General features: G+C 34.1%; 2 long non-coding RNA genes across 3 annotated transcripts; one reads left to right on the forward strand and one right to left on the reverse strand.

The window, feature by feature from the left end:
• Positions 1–7,129: 7,129 nt before the first annotated feature.
• LOC131528673 (uncharacterized) lies at positions 7,130–8,381 on the forward strand. The gene is made up of 4 exons (XR_009267916.1): positions 7,130–7,311; positions 7,408–7,595; positions 7,777–7,822; positions 7,939–8,381. It is a non-coding gene; the product is annotated as an uncharacterized LOC131528673 (long non-coding RNA).
• Positions 8,382–10,347: 1,966 nt separating this feature from the next.
• LOC131528681 (uncharacterized) lies at positions 10,348–13,346 on the reverse strand. Of its 2 annotated transcripts, XR_009267928.1 has the most exons (4): positions 13,146–13,346; positions 10,767–10,888; positions 10,588–10,649; positions 10,348–10,504 (listed from the first exon to the last, which is right to left on the reverse strand). It is a non-coding gene; the product is annotated as an uncharacterized LOC131528681 (long non-coding RNA). The 2 variants fall into 2 exon arrangements; XR_009267927.1 differs by having other exon boundaries at positions 10,348–10,649.
• Between the last annotated feature and the right edge of the window lie 1,864 nt (positions 13,347–15,210).

A 15,210-nucleotide genomic window follows, 5' to 3' on the forward strand; every position in this document is an offset into this window, starting at 1 on the left:
TGCAATTCTGAGTGTGCTACACACAGGTGAGTGGGCTATACAAACCACCTGTAGTAACGCACTCGTCCCACTATATATGCTATGCACACTAGACACTTTCTAAACACTCCCTGCTACAAGGAATCGAAGACTTGAACATTGCACTACAAAATCTTTTTGCACTATGCGCTGTCTCCCACAAAATCTCTCTTCTGCACAATAATTTAATGTACAAAATATATATTTTTCTGCACAATTTCATGTACATATATCTCTTTCGCACAATTTCATGTACATATATCTCTTTCGCACAATTTCATGTACATATATCTCTTTCGCACAATTTCATGTACAGTATGTATGTAAAGTTCTTGTACAGTCTCAGTTTGTGTATGTGTAGTCAACTAGGTATAGTAGTTATAGTATTTATAGTATATGGATAGTCAGATGGTTAACTGTTGTATAGCTCTATTGTTTTTCCTATACTTGAATGGTTGTATGTTTATCTTATGTTTAACTAGTATGTAGCACCGTGGTCCTGCGAGACACGACATTTTGTTCCACTATATGTCCACACATGTAGCAGCATGACAATAAAGCTCGACTTGACTTGACTTGACTTGACTTGACTTGACTTGACTTGACTTGACTTGACTTGACTTGACTTGACTTGACTTGACTTGACTTGACTTGACTTGACTTGACTTGACTTGACTAAATGTCCTAATTGAACTATGGCCTAATCCTGGTTTAGACTAAGACCTGTCTATGAAACCGGGCCTATTTGAAATCAAAATAATGGATACATGTTGTGTTTGTGGTAAACAGCCACGGATCAGGAGCAGGCTGCAAACACGTCCTGTGTGAAAGCACATGGACTGCATACTTCATCAGATTGATTGAATTATACAGGATTTAAATAAACCAAATTCATATTTATGCATGTGAATGACTTCATTTCTAAATATTACAATAAATACATGTAATATTCCTCTCTATCCAATGTTCCAGTATCACACATGCACTGATAATTGACCCTTGACCCCTGTAATACAGTGAAGTGTTGTCCTCTACAGGTGACCATCAGAATCACAGCAGGTTTCTGTGCTTCATCATATGCTAGAAACCCCGAAGTTGTAGGTTTGAACAAACATGTACTGTTAACTGAATGACCAAGTCACTGAATGAAATTATCCACACAGATGTGAGCTGCATACATGTTCATCAGTTTAAACAGTTTAAACATTTATAACAACATTAGTTCATCAGTGAGAACAGCACAGACAGCCAAGGGAGTATCGTTTTTTATGTTTCATTGCTTTCTGTTTAAGTGTTGACGATTAACACATGACAATACATGCATATCTCCAGTGTTGGGCAGTAGTGTAACTACAAGTAGTGACGCTAGTAGTTTAACTACATTTCTCAGTAGCGTGATGGTAGCGTCACTGCTTTCTGAATCAAATAGCTTTTCGGTAGCTAAGCTCTATTTTTGATCAAGTAGCGCGGTAGCGTCAACAAAAGCTAACGTTACATTTTCCAAAGAAAGCAGTCTGAAACTCAAGCTCAAATCAGAAATATAACAGCTACAGATCACTGATCCTGGATCAGTAAGTGACGCCTCCGTCACTAAAGCTCGTAACGCCATTGGCTCCTCAAACTGTCAGTCAAACCTCATTATTCCTCCCGCCTCTCTCGTCACTGAAGTGCGGCGCGCAGTTTGTTTGCTTCTCTGAAGGTAAATAAAGAACTGTTGATTGAATAAGTGCAGCGGTTTCTTTACTCAAAAAACACTATTTATAAAGGCTAATGTTTTTTTGTTGTTGGTTGTTTGTTTTTGTTTTTTTTGTATTTGAGGAGCGGAGAAGAGTTTCTCTAGCATTTGTTGTCGAGTCACAGCCAAATAGCTCGTGCGATGCGCTGAATCTTTCATTTCATTTGGGAAACTGGGGAAAACGGGACACGAGTCACGAAAAAAAAAAAAAAAACATTCGCTGGTCAAAAGCTTCGTATTTGAACTTGATTTTGGTGAAATGTTTATATTAATATCCTAATATCTAATGACACATGCAACGATGCAAATAAACATAGCCTATCTGTAATCCTAAACATCTATATGGTAACACTATACAATACGATTTCATTCAAATACATTTGTTACAGTATTTATTAATTTTTGTTAATGTTAGTAAATGAAAATACAGTCGTTCATTGGTAGTTCATGTTCACAGTGCATTAACAAATGTTAACAAACATCTTTTGATTTTAATAATGTGTTGAAATTAACATTAAGATAAATGCTGCAGAAGTATTGTTCATTCTTAGTTCATGTTAACTACACTAGTTAACTAATGTTAACTACTGAACCTTACTGTATGGTTTTTCATATAGTGCATATTTTTTAAATTGTTTGATGTATGTCACACTAAATTCATTTAAGACACTGAAAATAATTATTTATTATTACTACACAATGTAATTTAAACTATAGAAAATATAGAAATATGAACTGGAATGAAATTATTTTTAGAATGAATTTGACTAATGAATCTGTACTACTGAAGAAATAACACTGGCCGACACTTCTTGTAGAAATAAATGTATATATACATATACACACTACCAGTCAAACGTTTTTGAACAGTAAGATTTTTAATGTTTTTTTAAAGAAGTCTCACCAAACCTGTATTTATTTGATCCAAAGTACAGTATATTTTTACTGTTTGAAATAACTGTTTTCTATTTGAATATATATTAAAGCTGTATTTTCAGCATCATTACTCCAGTCTTCAGTGTCACACGATCCTTCAGAAATCATTCTAACATGCTGATTTACTGCTCAAAAGACATTTATTATTATTATGATGATTAAAACAGCAGAGTATAATTTTCAGGTTTCTTTGATGACTAGAAAGTTCAGAAGAATAGCATTTATTTGAAATATAATTTATGTAACTTTATAAATGTCTTTATCATCACTTTTGATCAATTTAAAGCATCCTTGCTAAATAACATTATTAATTTCTATAATTTAGCATCAAATGAATGCAGACTTGGTGAGCAGAAGAGACTTCTTTAAAAAATATATTAAAAATCTTACTGAAAAAAAAAGCTTTGTTTGTTTGTTCGCAGCGCGCGCTCTGGATGTGACTGGAGTGCACGAGTACCGAAAGACTTAAAAAGACGTGCAAATAATACATTTCTGTGACGATGCAACAATGACCGATTAGGCAATTGACAATTCTGTCAACTGTACCAAAACGCGGGCTAAAGTCTTGTATCGCAGCGTGCAGCAGCACTAGATGCGCCGATGTGAAGAGAAGGTCAAAGAGAGAAGACGCGGTACAGCTGAATCACTCACGCTGTGTTCAAATGACTGGTTGTGTGGATTTATTTACTCATCTAACCTACACGCTATATTGAATACATGTTTTGCAGGAATTTCCCTCGTTTTAAAGTTGAAAGCTGCGGGAATATATGCGCAATCCCACACCGATATTCAGGACCTGATTAAGCATAATTCTACTGTACATAGAATTGTGAAACATGACTTTTCCAAAACTTTCTGGGTTTATGTATTTTTCCAAAACTTTACAGGCCTGGAAATTGCTGTTTTAAAATTCTATGATTTTTCCAGGTTTTTCATGACCGTATATGAACCCTGAATGTGACGATCGGGTGCGGTTATCAAAATCAGACAAAAATATAGGTGCGGGTGGTTGGCCATCTTTTCCAGGTACTGTTTTCTTGCGAACAGTAGAAGTTTGTCTCTGTATAGTACATTTTGTTCTTTTAATCGACTTTTCAACATTGTTTTTCGTGTGGTTGTTGTAAGTCTTGTCCGATGTGGCCTCACAATATGGCGGCGCCCTCTTGTTTACGTCCCAGAATGCACTGCACAGTGACGTCGGTTGCCAAGCTCTATAACAATTTTTTTTGTTCCCATTAGTGTAACCCACTATTGCTAGGGCTAAGCATTTGGTGTAGAAAAGGAACCACAAATTTCACAGTGAGTATTTAACAGTAGTGCTTATTGGATATATGTTTATTCCATACTATTAGCTCTTAGATGTAATTTGTGAGGAGTTGCTTTATTGAGTGTTGTCATGAGACATGGCTTGGTGTAATGTAGGCTGCTAATTCTAATGTAGAATTAGTATTGACTGCTATTTTATAATTGTGTGTTTTTTTTTTTTTACAGAGTACAGAGCCATTGAAGAACCACACAACTGTAATGAAAATGGAAATTCTTGAAATAGTAAGCAGCAGCAGTTGCACTTCAAGGGCTCTGTCAAGTGTGCTGAATGTCTCTGTTGTCCTGGAAGAGGAGCTGGTGCTTCACAACTTAGGAGACTTTTTAAATGCATTTATTGTACTTTTTTGGATTATTGTATGCACTCAACATGGAGTACAACAAGGACTTAAAGGGATAGTTTACCCCACCTAGGGGGGTCTCTAGGTGGTATTCTCCTCTATAGCCAGTATGAGGGGAGAAGAAGTGAGTATTATCCAAGGAAATGAAACTGCAGATAAAGAAGCAAAAGAGGCAGTTAAAAACAACAACATTGATTTAATTGTTAATCTAAGTAAGAGTGAAATCAAGAGTATTATTAAAAAAAAGACTGAAGGAAAGGTGGCAAAAACAATGGGATAAGGAGAAAAAAGGTCGATGGTTTTACAGAATTCAAAGGAAAGTGGGAGAGATGAGAAGTGCAGGGAAAAACAGGAGAGAGGAAATAGTAATATTGGACACACAAGATTAAATGGTACACTTTATAAAATGGGTAAACATGATACAGGAAGGTGTGAATTTTGTGGGCAGGAAGAATCAGTGGAACATGTTATTTTGTATTGTCAGAAATATGAAACTGAAAGACAGATTTTAAAGGAAAATTTAGAAAAAATAAAAGTGCGATTTAAACAAAATAACTCGGGAATGAATTCTATTGTTTTATTTTTCGGTACCTTAAAATAAATTTGTGGGAGAGAATATAAAAAATAAAAGTTAAATAAATAGATAAAAAATAAAATAAAAAGGGGAAGTTAGTCATTTTGATCCACACTCCATACCAGTTGGTGGCGGAAATACACAATTTTGTTGTTTGTCAACCGCCAATAAATTTCAAGAAGAAGAAGAAGTGAGTATTGTTTGGGGAAGGGGAAGCATGGTTCTATACCCTGAGGACAGCGGCATCAAGGCCTTGCTTCATCATTTTGTTGTCTGGATCATTCACGGGACATTTCTTTAACTAATCTGCATTGCTTCAGCTGGTACGACTCTAAGCTCCTGGCAGCTGGAATTACTCTACAGAGGACAATGGTCGGTTAATGCTTTTCTTCTTTAACTTCATTACCAAACGGTGTCAGAAGTATATTTGTGTTTTTGGGGTTTATGTACTTTCACCTTTAAGTAAAAGTTTGGCCAGCGAGTCCCTCCCTCAAATGTATTTGTAGCTTGCCTCACAAGGTGGTTCTTAGTGGGACGGTTACAACTGTGTGAAGTAACCTCCCCGTTCCTTGCACTTGATGGTGTTTTTGACATTTTTAATATGTGAATGTATTTGATGTTTAATGTTTAAATAGTTAAGATGCATTTCATGAGCTCATTGTACCTTTTGTGAGAATGGTAATATTCAGTGACATTAACCTAAACACTGGCTGAAGTAACCTCAGATAAATTATTATCATTATTAATAAAATTATTATTATTTTATGGTGTTTGACATCTTTTGCATGTATCAATGTATATGGTGCAATTCATCAGCTGTGTATCTTATGATAATTAAAATGCATGATTGTGTAAGGTATACTGTGTAGAAAATGTCAGTGTATTTAGAATTTAAAGGTATTTTCACAATATTGTTGTATATTTCATTAAAAGTGTTCAAATGTGGCAGTGTTTAGTGTATTATTTAATAAATTTTTCATTTTATTTTGGGACAACAGGGAATAAACAATTCAGTAAGTTTGCTTTAGCACTATACATTTACCAATATACAATACAATAACTTGGTTTAGACTCCTTTTTTCTCAGTTGACTCAACATTATTTCTCATCGAGCCAATGTTAACAGACTGTTGCCACAACTGATAAAAGTCAGTTATCAGAAATCCAATTGGGCCAAAGGAAAAATTTAGATGTAATGAGTCACTAGAAAACTTTGTGTTTCACTTTATTTTGATGGTCCCTTTAACACATTCTATTGACTGCAAGTAATGTTGCACCTACATTTCTCCTGACTCTCATTAGAGTGTTAGTAGTGTATTAGTTGACTGGTAGGGTTAGGGTTAGATTAAGTTGGCACGTTCTTGCAAAGTTACTTATAGTCAGTAGAATATCTGTTGGGAGACCAACACAATAAGGAGTTAGTAGATATGAAGCAGACAGTCTACTAATACTCTTATGAGAGTTTGTTGACATGTAGTTGCAACATTACTTGGTGTCAACAGAATGTTCAAAAGGGACCATCAACATAAAGTGTTACCAAATTTAGAGTTGGGGAGGTCTGAAATGTTTTACAGTGTACAAAATGGAAAATAAGAGTGGTAAGATAAAAAAACATGGGAGCGTGCATAAAAAACAAAACAAAACAAAAAAACCCACCCAATGTTTCACAAGGATGCAACAACTGCACATGCAAGAGTCTGATTGGGAAAATTTTTTGTTTGTTTGTTTTTTACATTTCCTGAAAGCGGTAGTGGTTTTGGTTTTCCACCCAACAGCAACGATATGTAAACTTCTTGTTTTATCATCACCAACAACATAAAGCTACCTATGACCCTGTGTGCCTACCTGACTTAAGCTCAAGTTTCTCATTAAATAGGAGTACTACTTTTAATATAATATCCAGTTTTAATATGCCATTTGAAGCAATGTATGTTTGTGCAATTTAGCTATATTTCAGTGTTTAGTGGTGTACTGTGGGATTTTGGTGGCTAAAAAAAGGTTGGGAAACACTGTAACTATAATAATAATTTGTTACACGTGTATACACTCATCCAAGTGTGTGTGCACGGCTTGGGTTAAATGCAGAGCACAAATTCTGAGTATAGGTCACCATACTTGGCCACACCTCACTTCACTTTCACTTTCACTTTCACTGTTTATGTTTATATAGTCCTTTTCTAGGCACTCAAAGTGCTTTACATTGTTAGAGGGGATTTCCACATTCATCACCAGGTGTGAAAACAACACCTCCACACAGTTGTTTTTATTCTTGCTGACTCAGTGCAGAAGAGGCGTCACGTCTGTGTATTGGTGTGTTTAAACCTCAGACACAACAGCAGAGATCTCAGAGCTGCAGTGAAGGTTTTAGTTGCAGCTCATCACAAGGTAATGACACACAATCTTTAGTTGTGTTGTAGATTAAAGCGTTTTATTATTAATTCTGGATATATTCATCAGTTATATCTCCATTTTTATCAACAGATAATGAAAGAAAATTTAAGACAAATTCATTCATGGCAGAAGATCAGTGGAGCATCACAAACTGCAGAAGAATTAAACAGAGAGAAAAATGGCAAAGAAAGAGGATGAGAGACAATCTGATGAACCAGGAGAGAAAAAGAGTCTGGAACGAGTCAGACGGAACAGTATTAACAGTGGAAGACCAAACTGTGAGTATTCATGATATTAAATAAAACACTGTAACATGTACTTTATTGCTATGCATTTTCATCTTCTCTGGAGTATGAATGTAAAATCAATCCCAAAACTTTACTATTTATCTACACAATAAAAACTATGAGGATAATCAGATATGTCTGTGTGTTTTTTTGTTTGTTTTTTCATGTCTAGTTTCTGAAGATTCAGACAGTTTTATTCTGAGTGACTCTCAGATGAGGTGAGATTCTCACTGATCATAAACACACTCAGTTCTGTTACGCTGACAGTGTGTGTATGTTCTGTATAATGACAGTTACTGCATGTGTTATAGTTCTGAGAGTGTTTTCTCTTCAGACAGGAGCAGCTCCTTTCACAGCACCTGCAGAATATACTTTATATTCAGTCTCTGATCAAATACTGTATATTTTACATTGTTTGTTGTATTTTAGTGTCATTCTATATTCAGAATATTATAGATCTATATAATCAACCAATATAAACTAATATAAACTTCATTAACATCATTGTAAACAATATGTATATATTCTTTTTAAGTTAATATTATTTTTGAAATTTACGAGCAGTCTCTCAGTGTTTTACTGTATGATGCTGTACATAACACAAACAATAATTATTTCTGTACATGTTTCTAAAACTATTACATTTCATAGAGACAAAAATATGTATATGTTTGTTAACAAAATATGTATATTGTATTAAACAAATTTTGTAAGTTTACTGCAGATTTACTGCAGTAAATCTGAACAACTCCATACTTATAAAAAGTATTTAGTTTGTTGCATTGTCTCTTTAATGGTCAAAGACGAGTGAGAGGGAGAAATGATTCGTCCCTTTTGATTCGTCACATGACTAATGAGCATTTTGTAAAAATGAGTGGTTCTGAGTCACTGAGGATTCACTCAGTGAAGTCCAGGGTTTTCCTCTGACATACCAGCCTTAAATTATGTCATGTATGATCGCAGAGAATTTCCAGAAGAACAGAACAGAAGACCAAATGAAATGCTGGGTCATAAAATTATATTATATTTGAGCAGGACTGACCATAAAACACTCCATAATATAAGAAGCAGAGAGAGAGATTTACAGACAGACAGACATGTCACAGCATCGCTCTCTATTGGAGATCTTTAGCATTATAGCAGATCAATATCTGAGAGAAGATCACACGAACATCTGCTTCAGCAGAGTCTTTCAGTGAGTACAAAATTTGAATGGCTATATATGAATATATATATGAAACCCTGGGCCCCTAAATCCTGCCCTGACTGACAAACACTGTTTCTGACAAACACCTGCTCTTCACTGAGAAGGAAAGACTGTTAGTTTCATATGAAACAAAGATTGCTAAAGTCAGATTGGACTATAATAGACCTACCACTATCAGTGCTCAAGTCATCTTTACCCTGCTGTAATTTGTAAATTGTCATTTTGACTTCTTTTTACAAACTAGTGATAAAAACTCAAAAAATATTGACAAAAACAAAAAATTACGCCGGGGAAATTTCTGAAATTCAGTTGATTTGACAGGGAATTACCCTATAAGGATTTTATTTCCAGTTATTCTTTCTGTTCAACAGCCAAAACAAAGAGATACAATTGATCAACATTATTTGGAACCAAATTCTGAAGATTTAGTTAATTTGATACTTCAAAACATCACTTGCATGAAATAGAATTTAAGACACTATGAATAAAATAAACATGAGTAATAGTGTTTTATATTTGTTGTAATACACAGTAGTTTGACAGTTTTCTGCTCCAGTGTGCCGTGGAAAGTCAAACTAACTTTACTTACCATATTCTACTCTTAACCACAGAAGAGCCTGAGCCGTTTTCAGCCGTTTGAAGAGCCTGAACAGAAACATCTTGTTATTTTCACACCTCATTTTGCACTTTCACTTGTCAGATCCACCCTAAATAACACAGTCATTTCTGATGAGACGCATCTCGTGGGTGTCTGCTTGAAAACACAGAGGCCCAGAGCAGTTCTGTCTTATACTGTATATACATGTATATATCTGCTTTTGAACTGAAAATCCTAAGGTGTTTGTTTACTATCACTATCTCTAGTCCAGTCTTTAAACGGTGGCATGCATCTCAGAGAAATTGACTAAAACAGATGAAAATGAAATGCTGGGTCACAGATATCATAAGCTCTGATGAGTGCATAAACTCATAAAATGAGAGAAGTTGAGTGAAATCTGGAAACACACACCGTGTGTCATATACAGTGTTGTGTCGCCCTCTACTGGAGATCATCAGTATTACAGAGAAAATCACATGATCATCTACATCAGGTAAAGTTCAGAATCTGAATTCTCATCAACATCAAAAGGTCCAAAATGATTGTTAGTACAAAACAAAATTCGTATAACTTATATAACGATTCAACTTCATATAATTTTTTTTAAACTTTATATAATTAGCATTTACTCTCTGAACTGTTACATGCATTTTTTAAACACCTAAATGCCCAGTAGCCTATATGACATTCATAATATCACGCTGAATGACTGTATGAGTATATCTGTTTATAAATGCAGTGGCTCGGCTTTCTCTCTAGATTAGTTTATCAATCTTTAAACTGAAATTTTGACAAAGAAAAACATTCCTTAATGCATTTTATTTGAAAAACAACGACGTGTAAAAAAAATAAATAAATAAAAGAACTAAAAGTGTAACTCCAGGATGCATTGTAGTTATTAGTATGTTTATTTCAGTTTTCATTCCAGTGCTGTTACAGTAAATGTTCCAAAGAAATGTAAAACCTTCATTTAAAAAAAATAAAAAAATAAATATAAAAATAAGCTGTTAGATAAATACAGAGAAGAGAGGTATCATTTGAAATGCTGAATAAAGATGCTGTCAGGAGCTGGAGAGTACCACGGTCTTTAATGATCTGTGCTTTTCAAGACAGAAACAAGATCAATTAATAAAGTCACACATGCTGTTCAGCTTCATTTCATCGGTTCATAATCTTACATCATGTCTGATGTTCTGTGATTGATGAGAGCAGCTCTTCACAGGTGTGTGTGGATCAGAGACTGGGAATAAAACACATCTGTTCATCATTTAGATACAGGGGATGAACTGATGCTGAAGATCAGGAGCATAAACAGACAGTACAACTTAAAAAGGTATGAAAGTAATATTCTGCTTACAAACTGGTCTTATATCACTGTAGCTGCTACATCTGACAATCTTCACAAGCTCCATGTTTTCACTGGTTTGCGTCTTCATCTCTCTCTCAACATCTCTTTGTGTGTTTTCTCCTACTTTCCATCTAATTTAAACAATAAAAGTGAAAAAGAAAAACAATCAATATTAATCTTCTCCCCGAGATGACAACATAACAGCAGTCTAATATCTGAGTATGTTAACTGAGAGTTTGGTTTAGAGAGCAATGCTTAGCTGAATGTGATCTGGTCTCAGACTCTCTCTGCTACATTAGTATGTAACTGTGACACAAGCAATCAAAGCATAATTCATATCCTAATTAATTACGACCAGTGTTGGGGAAAGTTACTTTTAAATGTAATGCATTACAATATTGCGTTTCTCCTAAAAAGTAACTAATTACCGTATTGTCACGATGTTTTTTTCTTGGAAATGCATCTGAAAAAACGCGGTCGTCTTATATTCAGGGTCTAGACTTTGACATGTCAGTAATACACCCACAACAATAGGTGGCGCCAACAACACATATAACGAGTGTGTCATGAAATATGTAATGTGTGCTGTAAAGTCGTGACTGTCATGTTAGCCTGATGGGACCAAACTTCCTCTGTAAGTGATTTTAAAATATAAGACAGTACCCAGATTTGAAGACTACAATAAGATTTCACTTCTACTGTTAATAAAATTTTGGTAGGCTACTATGAGATGGATAGCCTAAATGTTATATAATTCAGATGGGCTACCTGTTATTTCAGTGGTATATCAAAAAGTCTATATTTTTCAATGTCATTGTTGGTACATTTTACCAGTATTTACCATACTTTCAAAACAAAAATTAAAATAGGAAAAATATGCAATTTGAAAATAATTTAAGAAAAAAATGTGTTTTACAGAGAGAAAAACAAACAAACAAAAAACAAGATTTGGTTTTCAAAAAGCCTTTTTCCAAAAGGTACATCTGGAAAAAGGGGGTCGTCTTATATTCAGGACAATACGGTACATTACTTAGTTACTTTTTATGGAAAGTAATGCGTCATGTTACTTTTGAGTTACTTTTTAAATCTGGGCAGGGCTTGCTTGTTTGTTTTTAATACAAAAAGACAACACTGATTACGACATATCTTAATAATGTCTTATATCTTAAGTTAAAACAAGCTTTTGAGTAATTGTTTTGCTAAAAGCCTTTACTGTGAGTTATTGAGATAAACGCTTTGAGAGAACTGTGACAGTCTCCCAATCTCAACTACAGTATAATACACAGCAGCTGATAGACGAGGCTGAAACCCCGATCGGCTGCATTTGTAGCAGCACCAGCACAGAAAGAATGTCTTTGTGTAGAGATGAGGTGAACAATAAAATAAACCTTGTCCTATACGCTTGCAGAGGGATACGAATACTTTTATCTGATAACACTTCACCACCTATTGGCAGTTTCTGAGTCATATAAATCGTTTAACATTTCTATATTCAAAACTTTACATTTAAAACATTATTTTCATAACATTGTTATTATGAAATGCATTAAATGCCACCGCTGAGTCTTGTTAAAACATCTGTAAATATTCCTTAATGCCTCGTTTGTGTCCTTCTGTGCCATCCAAAGATGAATTGATGCTGATTTCATTTGACTGGTAACTTATTTATTGTTTAATTAAAATTTGATAATATGAAGTTTATAAATCAATTTTTTTTTTAGCGCAAAAGATGACATGCATTTAATAAAGTTAGAAAAATGTCATTACAAAGGTTAAAAAAATAATAATAATAACTTTTAGGAGTCAAATATTGCCTTATAATGGGAAGGTTGATTTCTGTCATTGATCAGAATGTGTTCCTTAAAAAATAAATAAATAAATAAGTAGGAGCACAAGTGCTCCTGAAAAGAAATCTAAGCGTAGAGTCCTTGAGAACGAAATGTTACATTTTAAAAACTAACTGCAAACGTTTATGCAAAGTGTAAACTATTAATTATAATCTACAAATCATGCAATACTGTACCACTAAATAAGTGTTTTTGAGGGCTTAGCTAATCAGGCTCATTTTTTATTAAATCATTCTTTCATTTCACTAATCAATCTTTTTTATATATATAATTATTATATTTTTTTATTAAACACAAGTTGTCATTAATGATGCTTACATTATGAAATAAGTTTAATGTTATTATAGATTATAAAGGATTTTATAATTAAATACATCTGAAAGGTCGTCTAAAATTACCATTATTATACACACACACACATTAAAATTGATATTAATTACATGCCATGTGTATATGTTTTCATAATATTGTTCCCTATTGAGTTTGTAAATTTATATTGTTCAATTTAAAAAAAAAAGTAAAAGAATGTCAGGCTACTTACTCAATCCATGTGTCAAGCAATGATTGATCAGAGTCTTGAATGGTGTAGCATGTGTCTTCCTGGCAAAATGAAACTGACTGCTTCGTACTCTGTTCAAAAAATAGCGCGAACTCCTTGCAGGTTTCAAGAGTTATTTGCTTCTTGATCAAAATAAATCATAATACGAATAAATATTTACATGTGTAATTTTGTGCATGTTCAAGTAATAATCCCCAGACAACAAGCACTTCAAATTATTTCTATAATATATGCCTACAGGCAGGGGCGGAGTTATCCGAGCTTGGCCACCCCACTCAAAACTGCAGTTTTTGAACCTTTTTTCTTAACAAGAAATGCATTCAAGAGGCGGAACCGCCATAGAAAAAAAATAATCTCTTTACAACCACATCAAACGAGCGCGGAAAAGGTGTAGCAGTAGTCAAATGAGCTTCAGTAGAGCAACAGTGAACTGCGATCTGATGAGATTTTGTTAAGCTATATGTCAGTAAAAAAAACTTCCCTGTCCTACTGTCAGCCGTTTTACTGTGCTCAGGCCCAGCACACACTCTTCAACTGTAGACGAAGACGAGGCGACCGCTCTACATCACTTTATCATAAATAATGCACATAAGAAACTTTGAGCATACAATGTAGTTCTGTCGTCAGTTAAATCATGAAATTACCAAAAAGGAAATTAAAGCTGCAAACTGTGCATGCATGTATGCATCACATTACAGAACGTCTCTCAAATGCATCATGTAGTAGAGACCGGGGATGATAGTAACACTTTTTGTTTGAGCATCAGTAACTCAGTGGTTGTTTGTGCTAGATCTCTCAAACTTTGATATATCGTAGCCACATTTGTCTACTACAAATAAAACTCTCTTGGACATGTACTGCATAATCACAGATTGTGTGAGATAATGTCAAATACAAACAGTTCCGTTGTTACAACCTACCCCACTACTGGAGTGAGTTGTAACACAGGCTGGAGATGGATGTAACAGTGTGAGGTAATTTGCTGAAATGAGACCCACACTGCCAATTTATGCAAGAACTTTATTGAAAAACAAAAAATAATCAGTTTTGAATAAAGTGAACCATTTAAAGTGACAAAAAAACAATATGTTGTATTCCTTTTAAATTTAGCACAAAAACAATTGCTGTGTGTGTTTGTGTGTGTGTGTGTGTGTGTACTGTGTTCCTGTCACATAAGGGTTCAGTCACCTGCTGTGTTGCCATCTACCTATTTTTATGTGAATTTTGGAATGCTGGATGGAAATGCCAAGATGCGCAAAAATTCTAAAAATGTGCACAAAAAAAGGTATGTGCTCATTTGAGGAGGATAGTGTTTTTGTCCAATAAAATGTTATGCGCATAAACTATGATGGAAACACATTTTACATAAATCCCTTGATGTGCAACAAAAACCTCACATGACTTTACCTCAATAGAGGATGTGATTGGATAACTGGGTAACACTTTATAATAAGGTGTCATTTGTTAACATTAGTTAATGTATTAACTAACATGAACAAACAATGAACAATGCATTTATTACACTATTTATTCATCTTTGTTAATGTTAATGAAAATACAATTATTCATTGTTTATTCATGTTAGTTCACAGTGCATTAATTAATGTTAACAAACGCAACTTGTGATTTTAATAATGATTTTAAGAAATTAACATTCACTAAGATTAATAAATACTGTAGAAGTATTGTTCATTCTTAGTTCATGTTTACTAATGTTGTTAACTAATGTTAACTAATGAACCTTGTAAAGTGTTACCAATAACTGGACTCATTGTAATCATTAAGAGTTGGTTGTAACATTTTTAATGAACTGTTACAACAACTATCCCCACCCCAAACAGCCATAACACAGCTAACTGTTTTAGCATGTAGGGTTTAAGTTATGCAAAGTATCAAATTAGGCAAAAAAATCAGTTTTTTGGTCATAAAATCTACAATGTTGCTTACATTCACATGCCACTTCTTCTGTAACATGTAACACTCCATTCACAAAAAAATGTGAATGGAGTGTATGATATTGATGACATGACCACAGCTCTTTTCTGAC

Source organism: Onychostoma macrolepis, chromosome 21, assembly GCF_012432095.1.
Source record: "Onychostoma macrolepis isolate SWU-2019 chromosome 21, ASM1243209v1, whole genome shotgun sequence".
Taxonomy (NCBI): Eukaryota; Metazoa; Chordata; class Actinopteri; order Cypriniformes; family Cyprinidae; genus Onychostoma; species Onychostoma macrolepis.